At 36.7% G+C, this 15,359-nt stretch overlaps 1 protein-coding gene and 1 long non-coding RNA gene across 9 annotated transcripts in view; one reads left to right on the top strand and one right to left on the bottom strand.

Annotated features, from left to right (window-relative positions):
* The window catches only part of ESR1 (estrogen receptor 1), a 188,778-nt gene that overhangs the window by 125,210 nt on the left and 48,209 nt on the right, over positions 1-15,359 (bottom strand). The gene's annotated exons all lie outside the window — the stretch shown is intronic.
* LOC308193383 overlaps positions 1-15,359 on the top strand; it is a 46,557-nt gene that overhangs the window by 12,313 nt on the left and 18,885 nt on the right. The window contains exon 2 of the long non-coding RNA XR_013949589.1: positions 9,446-9,499. This is a non-coding gene — a long non-coding RNA (uncharacterized lncRNA). The remainder of the gene's footprint in view (positions 1-9,445; positions 9,500-15,359) is intronic.

Here is a 15,359-nt window from a genome sequence, read left to right as displayed (position 1 = left end):
TTGAGGCATTAAAAAAGTAAAGGGACCACTGTCATTATTTAGTTTGCATCCATCCACCATTTTGTGGAAAGTAGTAGCTTGGATGCAAGCTACTCCAGGGCAACTGGTCCAGCAATCTGGTAATAATTTGGGGTGAATTTGATTTGTGATTATAGCTAGAGCCCCTGGCTTTTAAGTTTGTTACAAGTACTGATTTGCAACCTGTTTGTTAGGTGCCAAAGTTCAAGAGCAATACAGACTGTTACAAGCTGGGCATGCCTCATTCTCAGTGGCTTCTGCATGACTTTAGGGTCATGCACAGTGAGTCAGAGGGCGCTTTTGACCCAAAGCACCCAGGAAGCATTTCACAGAGGAAACACATCCCCATTTCAGAGTTCAGGGAATTCAAATTCCTGAAAGCCAGCCTGGAAAGGCAATCTGGCATGCTGGTCAGGCCTTTAAAAAGAATAGTTTTGCAATACAGTTCAAGTGGTGAACCGCTGACAAAAGTGGTGGTAACCCTCCTCCTACCGTTGCATTCCTGTCCCCTTCCATGCTTCCAGCTTGGAGACTGACATCTGCAAAATGCTTTTATTTGTGTTCTGAAATGTGAGTATCGTGCTGGTGCAGCTCTTGAGCCAGCACAGGGGAAGCTGCAGAAGTACATTGACAGAGTGGGGAGAAGGAGATCACCTTTTTCAGAAGCAGCTATCTGCATATGTATATATATATATATATATATCAGAATCTGCTATTTATGTGTACCATAAAAGCACACCCAGAGAAACCAAGGCAAAGCAGAAAGGAGGCAAACTGCCAATGAGATATTTGTCCACCACGCATTCACATTGGTCATAGTGAAACTGAATCAAATACACCATGGATTATGTATATGTGTTATATGGTTAATTTATTTTTCTGTTACCTCTGTTAACCTATGCTCTCCTTAACAAATTATTTTGTTTTGTGTAAACATTCAGTGCTTGCAAAAGAAAATGTTTGTTAAGACCAAGAAGAAATATTTTGCTTTTCAAAACTTTTTATGAAAATGCATAGTTAAATTTTTCCACATTTCTGTGCAACAACCCAAGCAGTAAAATGTCATTTTTAGAGGAACTTCTAAATATTTGAACTTAGCGAATGTTGGCAAAGAATAGTATGTGATTTAATTTATTTTTACTGGGAGAAAAATATTATTCTATAATATATACTGTTCAATTAAGAAACAGGAAATAAAATATACTGTTAATTTCAGTAAGCCAAAAATACAGGCTTAGTAATGGAAAGCTCAAAAATTGTTCCTCCATAATATTAAGGTAGGTACATTATATATCTTTATAAATAAAGGTGTTTTCACATAGGCTTTAAAAGGTTGTTGTAAGCAAATTATTAGGGGTGACAGATCAAGTCTGCATTAATATCACAGCATATCACTGTATGCCTATGTTTTCACTTTTCAGATAAAGATTGAATATGAATAGATCAAATTACAAAAATATTCCTTATCATACTAGTACTATCATGGAAAGCCTGCATCTGCTATTGAAGCAGAATCAAACTTGTTCTTGCTTTCCACCATCATATGGTCACTGCTAATTAATCAAAAGAGCTCCAGAGATCTAGTGTCAACTGCAGTCTGCAAAATCTGCACACCCAGAAAACACATGCATTGCACCCATGACTACTTACTGCAGACTACCTCTACACCTTCACCACCAGTCGCTGCAATACCTTTTAGTATTCCAAATAGTAAAATAAGTACTACATAGCATTCCACCTAAAAGACAGCTTGTGTTATTTATTCCCCACTTAAACATATCCCAGTGAAAACCCCCATATTTCTGTCCTCAGATATAAAAAACTGTTAGAGTGCAATTCTAAGGTAGTCTGAGCCCTAATACATAGTATACTTCAACAAAACATTTGGCAGTGGATGAAAAAGTTCCTCTTTTCATGCAAAATTGTATCCTGCAATGCTCACAATTTTGTATGGATGAAAACTAGTTTGTATTCTTTCACCTATGTTTCAGTGAACCACTATTTTATTATAGTGCTTGAGAGAGTGATCCACTGAATTTGGTACAGTTCTGGAATATATTTAGTGAGGTAAGGGTTTTAGGGCAAGTATCTAGAATTTACTTGAACAGGTGTGTCTTCTTGAGCTGATGCCATAAATCAGTTGAATCGACTTTAGAAATGAGACTGGAGTTAAATTCACTCCTATTATGTAGTTTAATTTAATTTAACAATATTATAGTTAAATGAGGGTGAGGGGTCTGGAGAACAAGTCTTACAAGGAGCGGCTGAGGGAGCTGGGATTGTTCAGCCTGGAGAAGAGGAGGCTCAGGGGCGACCTTATCACACTCTACAGGTACCTTAAAGAAGTCTGTAGCCAGGTGAGGGTTGGCCTATTCTCCCATGTGCCCGGTGACAGGATGAGGGGGAATGGGCTAAAGCTGCGCCAGGGGAGGTTTAGGTTGGATATTAGGAAGAACTTCTTTACTGAAGGGTTGTTAGGCATTGGAATGGGCTGCCCAGGGAAGTGGTTGAGCCACCATCCCTGAAGGTCTCTAAAAGACGCTTAGATTCAGAGCTTAGTGATATGGTTTAGTGGAGGACTTGTTAGTGTTAGGTCAGAGGTTGGACTAGATGATCTTGGAGGTCTCTTCCAATGTAGATGATTCTGTGATTCTGTGATAGCAATTGCAAGTGAAATGTGGATGCTATGTTTGCCCAGAAGACTGAAATATCAGACAGATTGTGTTTTGGCTAGTAAACAAAAATGGTTAGTTATCAGTCTGAAATATAAGTTGAACAATTTATTGTTGCTCTTGTAAAGGTATCTCCAAAATCACTGTGTGGTATCATTGCTCCAAATATTTCTAACATACAAGTTATAATGTTACCAGTGCAAATTCTGGATTTGTGACTTTGCACACAGCTTATGTTCCCAACTAGTTTGAACCCCTCTTCCCCACTTAATATTCTTAACTTGCTGTTCATTGTTCATGATCAAGTAACATAAAATATAATTTACATCAAAAATAAAAGCACAGTTACAAATCTACTTCTGCTCTGTGACAGAACAGAACTGTATTCTGAATGCAGATGGCTACTTATTTTATTTGAAGTATCCAAACTGTATTAAACTACCCTTGATAAAATTAAGTGAACATTATCTAAACTTAAAAAGTAACTGACAAATTTGCATGGCTGCATCCTCACTTAAATCAATGAATAAATAATCCCTGTAAAATCAATATGATTATTCATGAATAAATTTCCATCAGTGCTAGATATGTTTAAATGCTATGGCCCTTATTATTAAAAGAAAAACAATCCTCTGCTAGGTAGTATGACTTTACACTACCTACGTTTTGAAATGCTGATTCTGAGGAAATACAGGAGCAAATGCTAAAACATAGCACCACTAACACAACTAGCAGTTGATTCTGTGATAGAAGTCTTTCACTGATTGCTTACATTCCCTTGAGCCTAAGAAAAACAAACAAACAAAACATAAAAGATATTGTAGCAACAATATCTGAACTCCAACAAAGTTGAATTATTTTTATTTTTTTCAAGTGCACAGTTTTTCTTCCTTAAAGGAATGAACATTCATTTGTTTTAATTTCCCATACAGTGCCACTAGCAGCTAGGGATACCCTGTGACATCTCTAGCCAAAGGCACATTTGACTTCTTTTGCTCTCATGAGTGAAAGCTCATGAAGATAAACAGGGTAACCTTACCATCTTAAACACTTTCTAGATAAGCATGTTTATTTTACAGAGTGGGGAGAAAATGTTTCCATTTGAACCTGATGTACTTTTCCTTTAACAGATATAGCAACTTTCAGATCATATTTGGCAAAAAGGCTTGCTTTTTATATATATACTTAGCTACAGACATTATAATAAATAAAGCAGGGCCTGGAGCTCAGTTAGCATGCTAGAGAAAATCTTGAAAACAGCCACATCTCTAGTATCCCACATTTTTTAGCTTATAAAATCCCATAAACATGCCAGTCTTGCAATAGGGTTTGCAAGTCAATACATCTGGCCTAAACAGGACAGATGTGAGGGCATGAGATCAAAGCACTTGAGTCATTTACCTCATATTATATAGAGATCCATCGTTTAATAGCTTCATGTCTCCATCTTCCTCTCTCCTAAGCCAAAGCAGGTGCATTAACACATCCTTTCAGATTGAAACTACAGCACCACCAACTTGAAGTGTGAAGTATTTTCTCAAGTAAAGTTTCTTGTGTTGCTTAAAAACATGACTCAGAAAGAAGCAATCAGGAGAGAAAAGTGTGGAACAATCCCAGTGTGAAAATTCAGATACTATAATCTCATCTCACAGAGCGCACACAGCACCGTAGAAACCAAATTCCAGAAGAAGGGGTTACTGCTTTCAAAGCAGAAATAGCTGGAACAACTTTAATTTTTATCAGAATCTGGTCATCTCATAGCTGCTGAAGTTCTGAAAAAACTACCAAAGTTAAGCTCTCTTCAAATGAGTGGGACACGCTTATTGACAACTTAGTGGCCAGTAATGCCTGTCACTGCATCATCCCAATTGCTTTCCAGAATCTCGGAATTCCACACAAATGTCATTTTTAATTCGATCTACATACTCCATACTCTCTTCTTTCACAATCCATCACTAGGTAATTACAAAGTATGACAACAGAAAAATTAATCTATTGAATAACACCTATTTTAAGGGAATCCAGTGTAACAAGACAGCATTTTTAGATGCAGTCACAAAATATCATAAAACAATTTTTATACGCTAGAGCATTTTGAACAGGCTAAGATGTTGTTCTATAGTCTTAAATTTCAACATCTAAATCTTTACGCTCATTTTTATTTTCTTCAGAAGTGTGCACCCACTTATATTATGAAAGATAGACACCTGGATCTATGCAATTATTGGATTTTTTTTTGGCCTTGTTCCATCAGTGTGTTGTACAGACAGGAAGTCTGAAGAAAAAAAGTAAGTAGAGCATGTCTGGACGGTTATCTTCATCCACATTGCTTCAGAGTAGTAGTTATGCAAATCTTCATTACCATTATTTTACTGGCTTCCAGACAGTCTTACAAAACCTTGTCTCCTTCCCTGAGTAAATACCAGGTCAAGTTTAGTACTCCTTGCTTTTGGGACTACAGAAGTTCCTTCAGACCCATGAAAAAAATACCATATAATCCAAATAGCAAACAATCTGCTATATTTACATTTAACAACAGTCCTTTAAGTGCAATTCACTAAGCCTAAATATATCCATTTCATGTCATTTGAGACACTCTAGGCTATCCAAGACACTATGTGAAGTTGGCATATATAACCCAGTAGTTAGAGGAGACCTATAACCTCTGGAGCAGCTGTGGGTGGGCAACAGGCACTTACATCTCAGGGGCCATTATGTTACTATTGGTACTTAAGTATACATACTTGGATATATATATATCTACGTATATATCTGAGAGGTGTACATTTGCAAACAAAAACTATAAGCTTTCTACTCATGCCCTTATGATAAAAAAAAAAAAGTGAGTCAGAATAATTTGCCAGTATAGCTTACACATATACAGAGGCAAAAGTATTATTTATCATAGAAAGCAACTCATTTTGAGAACCCCTCTACAAACACAATTAAAAGGCATTCCCAAATCTTTTGCCAAAAAACACTATTACCTTTATCTCTCATGTTTGTACTTTCAGTTGAAATGTGGCCTACTGTGTTAAAAAACTGACATAGCTAGCATAAATTATGTTTCCTTGTGGGATTAAGTAATTTTCATCTCATCTCATAGATGCTTTATTACCACTTCCTAAATATATGGAACAACAAATACATTTCAAATATATTATGTGTATTTAACTCCTATCCATATCAATTAAAGACAAAAAAGACAGCTTTTAAAAACATTAAGTAAACTTTAAAAAAGAAAAAAAAAATTAGACATAAGAGTTTTTAAAAATGCTTTGGTTTCAGATATATCCATTATTATCCTTCCAAATGGATTTTTTTCTTCTTGTATTATCAACATATTTTACTTTCAAAAATAGCAAATTTTGATAAAGTTCAAATTCAAATTTGGTATAGAGCTCTATCCTGTGGCCTTTTCATTTCATAAATCAAAGTCAGAATTGAAGCATTCATTTTGTTTTTCCAGGCTACTGTCAATGTTTTGTATTAAATTATTCACATTGATTCATACTTCCTTTGGAAAAGGAAACAGTCTCAGGTGACTGGAAGTGGACTGGAGGAGATATGAAATATCTCCTTGTGAATACCATACTGCTTCAGACACAGTATCCCTATAGCCCTGTGTCCCACATTCAGTAATTGTGGTTACAAATGGATGTTCTGTGAAGAGAAAGAACAGGACAAGTATATGTAGCATTTCTCTTCTATATTCTCATAGTTTCTATTTTCTGCTCACAGGACTTGTTGAGTCTAATACAATTATCTATTCAATAACCCTCAATGGAATTCTCTTCCAAGTCATTTTTACTCTCCCTTCAACTTGTCTAAACTGTTTGTATCCATACCAGCCTTTGTCGGGAAATTTCACAAATCCCTCCTTTGTGGAAAATTACCTTCTTTTGCTTGTTCTGAACCTTGTTTCTTGATGTTTCTCTGCATGATCTAGCGGTAATTCTCTTTACAGAAAAACTTCTTAACACTCATCCATTCCCTTCTCTACATCCAAAAGTAGAATCCAAAAAGACCCATCAAATCAACTCTTAAGACCCTTGGAGAAACCTAAAGTCATTAAAAATATCCCTGCTTTATCTGAAAGTCCTGGATATAATTGCTCTACTGTTTTGGCATAGCACTGAAGCTGTCTTCCCTTAGCAGCTGGGTACCCAGTTTCATGCCTAAAACAGGCTGGGATATGAAAAAGAGGCAGAACAGCACTAAAATCCACAAGTGACAATTTGGAAGGAGTGCTCTGAGTATGCCTAACACATGTAGCACAGCTTAAAAAGAAGTCTTAAAATAAAATAAACAGCCAACTTTTGTTAAGTGATGAAAGTATGAGTAGAAGCAGGACTGAAGCCTTGTGGTTAGAATTTTCACTTGGGAAAAGGAAAACTTACATTTTAGTCCTCCTCCTAGAACAATTTGCACTTTATTCAAAGTCTGTTTTCATATAAAACTCAGAAAATAAGTTTTAGATCAATACTGTAAAGTGCAGCCTCCAGAAGACAGGAAGATAATTTCACTTGGTGTCTGTTTGAATTCTAATAGCATCATGCAAATTATACGTGCTATAGAGGACCCATAGCACCAAGACAGAAAAGCAGACTCAGAAACCTACTGTAGACAGAGTATGTAGTCGCCCCTTGCCAGCATTAAGACAAAGTTTCTGCCTGTGAAAGAGACAGAGTCTGAAAAAAAAACTCATTAAAATATTCATCAGATCATTAGATCAAAATTGTTAGATACAAAACAAGATTTGTGTTTCTGATATCCTTCTCTGGACACATCCTTCCTCGAACACATATTTAAGTGTGAGGTCAAAGGAAGAAAGCTTCTACATTCTCATTAGAGTCTTGGATGACAATGTTACTAACACATGCAACTCTTCCATTCAAAACATAGAAAGGCAATTACAAACTGTTCTCGTATTTTCTTGGGAGAGGTGTTAAGGCATTACATTAACATAAATTACAGTGTTTCAACTGAAAAACAGAAACTATTTTTCACTAGAACATTTCTCATCACAAATGACTAGCTTCCTGCCAAATTTTAGCTAATAGTTCTTATGCCTGAACTACCAGGATAACTTTAATATTTTGGTAAGTGATTAAATCAAAGGAATTCTAAAATGAATCTGCCACATCATTCAGAGCTTTGCTTAGTTTTATATTTGTACATGTAATTGCAGACCTTGGTTGATATATCATAAAGCAGTACTCCAGTCCTGTAATTCTTAGCATTGCTAGTTTGTTACTTATCCTCACTAAAGCACACTACAGTAATTCATAAAAAAATCCTCATCCATGGGTCTTTTGTGCCTGACACATCCACATTTTTCGCTTCCCTATGTCCCAACCTTATATACATCCTGTAATTATGTAATACCCCACCCAATCTCATATCACATTTTATATACTGGAACTAACCAGTGTTCTCAAAACTGTTTATAAATACTAAATGTCAGCAGCTTCTTTCTTTATACAACACTGGGAAGTTGCAGTGTTTGCCCAAAACATTCCAATTTAGTAATGGAGCAGGACGAAACCTGGAAAAGAGATACTGTTTTCTAGCTTCTTGATCTAACTATGAAGCTTTTGCTCATTGAATATCATCCATCAATAAAGTGTATGACTCAAAAAACACATCTATTTATAACGTAATTCTGTAGGATCTGAACTTCTGACAAAACTAAGAAATCTGGAATTGAAATAAGGCAACTTTTAACAACCAGAAACTATGCAAATAGTATCCCTGACAGCCAGCTGTGCAATATTATCCTTGCTGTCCACAGGTGGTATATATGTATGGGAATGGTTTCTGTTAAAAAGAAATGAAAGTGTAGGAGAAGATACCACTGTACTGTAATCCAGATGTCTGTCAGCATTTCACTGGAGGATCTGCAGCTGAACAAGATACAACTGCACTGAGAAGTGGTAGGATTAGTCAAAATAGTCTGAGAGCCACTGTAACTGCTTTAATAAATAAATAAATAAATAATGTTTTCCCTTAAGAGATATTTTCCAATTGTACAATTTTCTTCTTGTGGCTACTTAGCAACAGCAGTCATTTTCCATACAAGAATCCTCCTGGTACATTTGAAAGAGCCCCAGGCAAACTACCATATACAATATTCATTACTTTGAATGAACAAGTGGGGAAAAAAGTACTGAGTTCAAAATAGCTCTGCATTGTTTGGTAATCATTGCAAAGTATCTTTTTCCTATATTCCACACACGATGTGTTTTCGTTTTTTTGTTGTTGTTTTGTTTTGTTTGTTTGTTGTGTTTTTTTTTTCATTTTTAATCACAAATGGCTTCTTTCTATACAAAAGAGAGAGAGAGAGAGAGAGAGAGAGAAGAAATTCTAAAAATCTGTAAATCATTAACATCAGTTCATCAACACAGCCTCCAGCCACATTAGGAGACACAGTGCAGTTCAATTGCTCTGTAACCAGTTCAGACACTATTTTCTATCCTCCTAGTTGGAATAAATGATTCAACATTAAAAATTTTGGATACTCACCTTCTGTAGTATGTCTAATGATACCATCATCAGTGGTATGGTACTTCAGGACCAAAAAAATGTTTAGAAAACTTAACATAGGCAGAACCATACCACTTTATCATCAAAATATACCTCTTGGAACACCAAATCCATTTCTAATTCACTACAATTTAGTAGCATTGTGGTTATTCAAAAGTGTTAATTAAAATCTGACTATACTGTTAAACTCAATCTGTTCTCTCTTCCAGACTATCCTGTTGGTAGAATGAGACATTCCTATCCACAGGAGTAAATAATGGCCGGTAAAGATGGGTATCTGCTTAATACGAGAAAGGGTTAAAAAAAAAAAAAAGATGCATCGTTACTCTGTATTAACTGTGAACACAGTTCAGCAAAAGCTTTAAGCATGTGCTTAAATCTGTGAAAATAATTAAAAGCTATTATATATTACTATATATATATATATACATACATATAAACTTTGATAAAACAGAAGACCTTTACTCTCTTAGACATTTTTTCCAGGTGTCAACTAATTTTTGTCTCCTTTTTCAACTTTTCAACATCCTTTTAAAAACATAGACAAAGGAAACTATTTTCTCTGCTGGTATACTTAGAGCACTCTTTATTCTTCATGCTGTTTCCCTGTTAAAACATCCGAAGATTACAGTAGCTCTTTTTGTCACAATACTACACAGGCAGATCATAGTTTCTTGGTTCCCTCAATATTGTTTCCAAAGTTATTGTTTCCTGAAGCACAAGATAAGATTGTACAAAAGTTCAAATGCAACATTCCCTTGGCTCATTGTATGATTCATCTTCAAAGCCCTGATTCCCTCACCAGCTACCTGCAACCAGGCACAAAACGCATGTCCTTTTCACTCAGGTACAGCTCTCTTATTATCCAGGATAACATTAATCTTATTAAGAATTGTGCTTCAGTGCCATATGAGTGACATAAATTTGAACTCTACATGGTACAGATGTAATCATCCACTCAAGAGAGGACTCACATTGAGTAAGTTCCTTGGTGTGGTCCACAAAGTCAGTATGGGATCATCTAAGGGGATATTTGCTTTGGAACAGATGGTTCAATTGTGCAGTCAGGTACAAACTTACATGGGAAAAAAAAAAAAAAAAAAAAACTGCTATTCCAAACCATCTAGATGAATGAAAAGTTTCTTGCATACTAACAGAAGCCTACTGAAAAAAGGGATAAAAAACACATTTGCAATCAGGTTGAATACTCTACAAATTTGTTTGTTTCTACTTGAATATGAGTCACTGTTGATAGGTAATTATAGTCCTCATTTACTGTCCTAACTCATTAACTCTCCAAAGTGTTTGCACATTTTCACATTGAAGACAATACTAAAGTATTATTGTCATGATGATACCCCAGTGGCTAGGAGAAAATAAAATGAAACATGCAAAAACTGTCCCAGAATTAATGCTTTCAGCAGGCAAAGTACAGTATCACTGCCACAATGGCCCCACAATCAACATTTATGGCAAAGAACATTATGGTTACCATTAGTGATAAAGTCAGTGTTGACAAAAAAAACACATAGGAAACAGCATATTGCTTTAAGCTGAATCATTCTGATATCTGTGAATACAGTAGTAGTTTGGCTTCAAATGAATTGGTATTTTTTAAGACCTTGAAAATGAAAACTATGAAGTAACTGTGGAGCAAGTGGTATTGTTTGTAAATGTAGCCAGACTGAACTCAAAAAAAAAGGAACATTCTCTAGGAAAAAAAATACAAAAGGAAGGAATATGTATCATAGCAGATAAAAGCTAATACTCACTTAAAAATACATCACAACCACTACCATTTGAAATACAAATGGTGAGGGAGGGGGAGAAGAGGTATGTTTTCTTCAATGTCTTTATCAACGATCTGGACAAGGGGATTGAGTCCACCCTCAGTAATTTTGCAGAAGACACCAAGTTAGGCACAAGTGCCGATCTGCCTGAGGGTAGGAAGGCTCTGCAGAAGGATCTGGATAGGCTGGACCAATGGGCTGAGGCCAACTGTATGAGTTTCAGCAAGTCAAAATGCTGGGTCCTGCACTTGGGGCAAAACAATGCTATGCAACACTACAGGCTGGGGGAAGAGTGGCTGGAAAGCAGCCTGGCAGAAAGGGACCTGGGGGTACTGGTTGATAGTCAGCTGAATATGAGCCAGCAGTGTGCTCAGGTGGCCAAGAAGGCCAACAGCATCCTGGCTTGTGTCAGAAGTAGCGTGACCAGCAGGGCTAGGGAAGTGATTGTCCCCCTGTACTCGGCAATGGTGAGGCCGCACCTCGAGTACTGCAGAATATAACAGCTATTACAGTAGGATTTCCCAGTGTAAACAAATTCAAGGAGAATACATCAGAGCAGAATGCGCTGGATGATCCACTGCAGGAAAGCAATGAAGCAGAAAGTGGTACAGCCTGGAGCAGTGGGGTTATAAATAAAAAAGCAGTAAGTTGAGCTATTTCATATAGGAAAATGGGCATCTGTCCAAATTAGGAATAGGTGATGTAATTTACCTGTGCTGTGCTTACCTTTGATTTCATCACTGGAAAAGCTAGCCTGGAGAATTTTGTTTTAAGATATTATTATCACAGTGTATTGCAGGAAATCTGAATGAATCTGAATGTCATAAAGACGTATTTTAAAACCAGTTTAAATAGAGAAAATGTTATAAAAATTGAGAATAACTTCAGGATTAACTATGAAATTCTAATTGTTATTGCTCTTACCATTTTATATTCAGAAGTGAAATATTTGTACAATGGACATTAACTTCTATTTGGACAGGGCAGGTAGGGACTAAGTGATAGATAACCACTTATTAACTAGAAATCAGGTTTGTGAAAGGAACATCCTACATATAGAATAAATAAATGTCAACCCCTAAGAACACTGGTCTGAAGCAACAGCAAATTTGAAGTAAAAAAATTATTAGTGATTACATTACAAAATATACAAAATTTCGAGTGCTTCCAAAAGAGAAAACAAATATTAACAAGTATAAAAGCATAGACTTCATGGAGGAGGTTAGTCAGCCAACATATTTGGATATATGCCAAAAGTCTGAGATGAAAAAAGAAATGGGGAGTAAGAATGTGTACAGATTCAAAGCTGTTGAATAAAGCATTGAAATCAGAAAGATTTATGTTTTCTGCATTAGATGAATGTTGTTTTAAAATTAACCAAAGCCTGTGCTTTTTTTCCTCACTCAACACTCTCAGTGGGTCTTGGCAAATACTTGTGCTCCACGACAATGTTGAATTATCATGTATAATATAACTTGGAAGAGTGTTTTTTTCAGCTAACACCATTTTGGAGTTGCCTTTCTCATGGAAATAAATGTCTGAATTCTGGAGCACAGTAGTAAAAACAGGTGTTAGCATCAATGCCATCTTTATGGGTTAGAGGGAAATAATTGACACAGATGTACTAAACCAACTTGCCTCTGGCAAATAATGTCTCTCAGGTAGAAATTGTCATGGGAGACCCTGGAACTCCCCGCCTTTGAACTAAGACTCCAGCTTCATCCTCACAGTTCATAACTGTGGTTCATTAATGCAGGCAATAAGTAAAATGTACTCCACTTTGTCCCTCTGAAAGACACATTCACAGGCATCTGCATACAACACCTTTTCTGCAACAAAACAGTGATTTTTATTTGTAAAGCTCTAACATTTCAGATCATTTTAAGAATAGTATTATGAAGATTGCATAGAGAGAAGTCAAACAAAAGTGATCAGAGAACTGGAACACCTCTCATATGAAGAAAGTCTAATAGAGCTGGGGATGTTCAGCTTGGAGACGAGAAGGCTCTGGGGAGACCTCATAGTGGCCTTCCAGTACTTAAAAGAGGCTTAAGATGGAGAGAGACTCTTTACAAGGGCCTGTAGTGACAGTACAAAGGGCAATGGTTTTGAACTGAAAGAGGGTATATTTTGATAAGGTCAGAAATTCTTTACTCAGAGGGTGGTGAGGCAGTGGAACAGGTTGCTTCAAGAAGTAATAGATGCCTCATCCCTGGAGGTGTTCAAGATCAGATTGGATGTGGCTTCGGGCAACCCCATCTAGCAAAAGATGGGGTTGGAGTAGATGGTCTTTAAAGATCCCTTCCAACCCAAACTTTCTATGATTCTATGGTCCTATGAACCTGGTAACATAACTTGCTTCTCTTGCAACCATGTTTTGGGCAGCAGAGTGTATCTGATATCTCTTTCTTCATTTCAAAACTAGACAGTTCTGCCATGTTTTTAACTACCAATCACTTAAACTTGGCATTAAGCTGTTCCTTATCCTATTTGTCTTCCAAGGCAACCCCTATTCACACTGCCAGTAACACATTGGAAGAGAAAGATACTAACTCAGGAAGCCTGAGTTGCAGACTTCTGAATATTGGAGGAGCATTCATGGGAGTTTAACCTGAGTTTATTCTTATATACTTAACTATGCATACACCTCTACCACTGCCGGAGGCAGGACATTGGGCTACATAAACATTCGATCTGATGCAGGGTAGCCATTCTTTTGTTCTTGGAGGTCATTTGAATCAAACTGTGTTTACTTAGCCTAACTTCTGTTTCAAAGATGAAATCAAAATGTCTTTGATCTCATGGATTCCAGGACAGTGAAGTATAAGTAGACTGCATCTTACTTACAGATATGTAAGAAAAGTAGCTTTGAAATACTCTACACCTGCTGATGAAAACCTGTAGTAGAAGAGCATTTCTAAAAAGTCAAGACTTGGGGTAAGAGTTAGCAAGCCTAACTGGTGTATTTTTAACTAGTTGATTGAAAAATAGTGATCTTAAACTAGAGATTGTTGTGCCTTGAAGTCTCTACAACATCCGCAGAATTTAGTCTTCTGCACATATCCTTGTTACCCTTGTTGTCCTTAGAGCACAGGAAGAGTCTTGCATCTAGCTTCTTATTTTGTTGGAAACAGACACGCTCCCACAAGGTCCTGAGCCATTTTCTAGAGGGAATCCCCTCTAAAGGAAGTGTAAAGAAATCTTTCTGGAAAGCTTTAAAGTTTGCCAGTTCCTTCTAAATGACTATTACCAGAAGTTAAAACATTTCACAAAATTTGCATATGATCATAAGGGTTGGAAGCAATGTCACAAAAGAAGGAGTATTGCTCAATACAGACTCAACTTCTGAGTGCCCTGCAAAACCCGGTCGTGTCTACAGTAACTCATTTGCACAGCTACAGGTGACAGGCAGCCCAAAGTGACCCACGGTCATAATGACATTCTCACATTCACAGGGACAGAAGACATAACCACTTCATGTTTGCAAACAGTGCTGAACGCTATGATTAAAATTAAACAAGGGTGAGTGCTAAGTTAAGAAGAGTGAAATCAGGGGCATAACAATACACCGCTATATGAACTCTTGAGCACAGAAAAACAAAATGGAAACACATCTTAAGAGCTCCATTTCTGCAATAGGACAGACACAGATCTAAACTGGAGTCTGCTCACCCTGGAATATATCATGTAACAGGAGCAGAAGCACCTCACAACTAAAATGATGTATCTACCTGAGAAAACCTTGTGCAAAATACACAGTTACTTGTCCTTTTGGACTTTTCTAAATAAGTTTTCATGTTTATATTCACTACCATGGTATCTGTCCATCTTTTGAAAGTGTTCGTGTTGACCCAAGCCATATTTAAACTTACTTCTCACCTAGTCTCTGATCTAGCTATCTCTTCCCATCTCTGTCCTCCCCATTGATTTTTTTCCCCAAGTTTTCATCAGTTTATGTTCCTCACTTCCCCCCAAAACAACAAAAGATAACAAAATAAAATAAAATAAAATAAACATTACAGTAACAGGTCTGAAGGAGCAAATTACAACAGTAAAAGAATTGTACCTTCTCGCTGGAAAATGGGAACCAACTGCATCTCTTAAGTGACAGCAAAGAAGTGGGATTGTACTGAGAAAAATGGCTGGCCAAAGATTTCCTTACGCTGGGGATAACTCTTCAGGGCTCACAGCAGCACACAGCAAATTTTCCATCATCATACAAGTTCTCACAAGAACTCCCATGGACTCCTCACCATTACTAAAGGTTTCCTACAGATTATGCTAAAACCATGAGTGTGAATGGATTATTTGTACTGCTTACAACCATCAGTAA

This window comes from Anser brachyrhynchus (genome assembly GCF_964034855.1).
Source record: "Anser brachyrhynchus genome assembly, chromosome: 3".
In the NCBI taxonomy this organism is placed as follows: domain Eukaryota; kingdom Metazoa; phylum Chordata; class Aves; order Anseriformes; family Anatidae; genus Anser; species Anser brachyrhynchus.
This window is presented reverse-complemented; position numbering and strand designations above follow the sequence as displayed.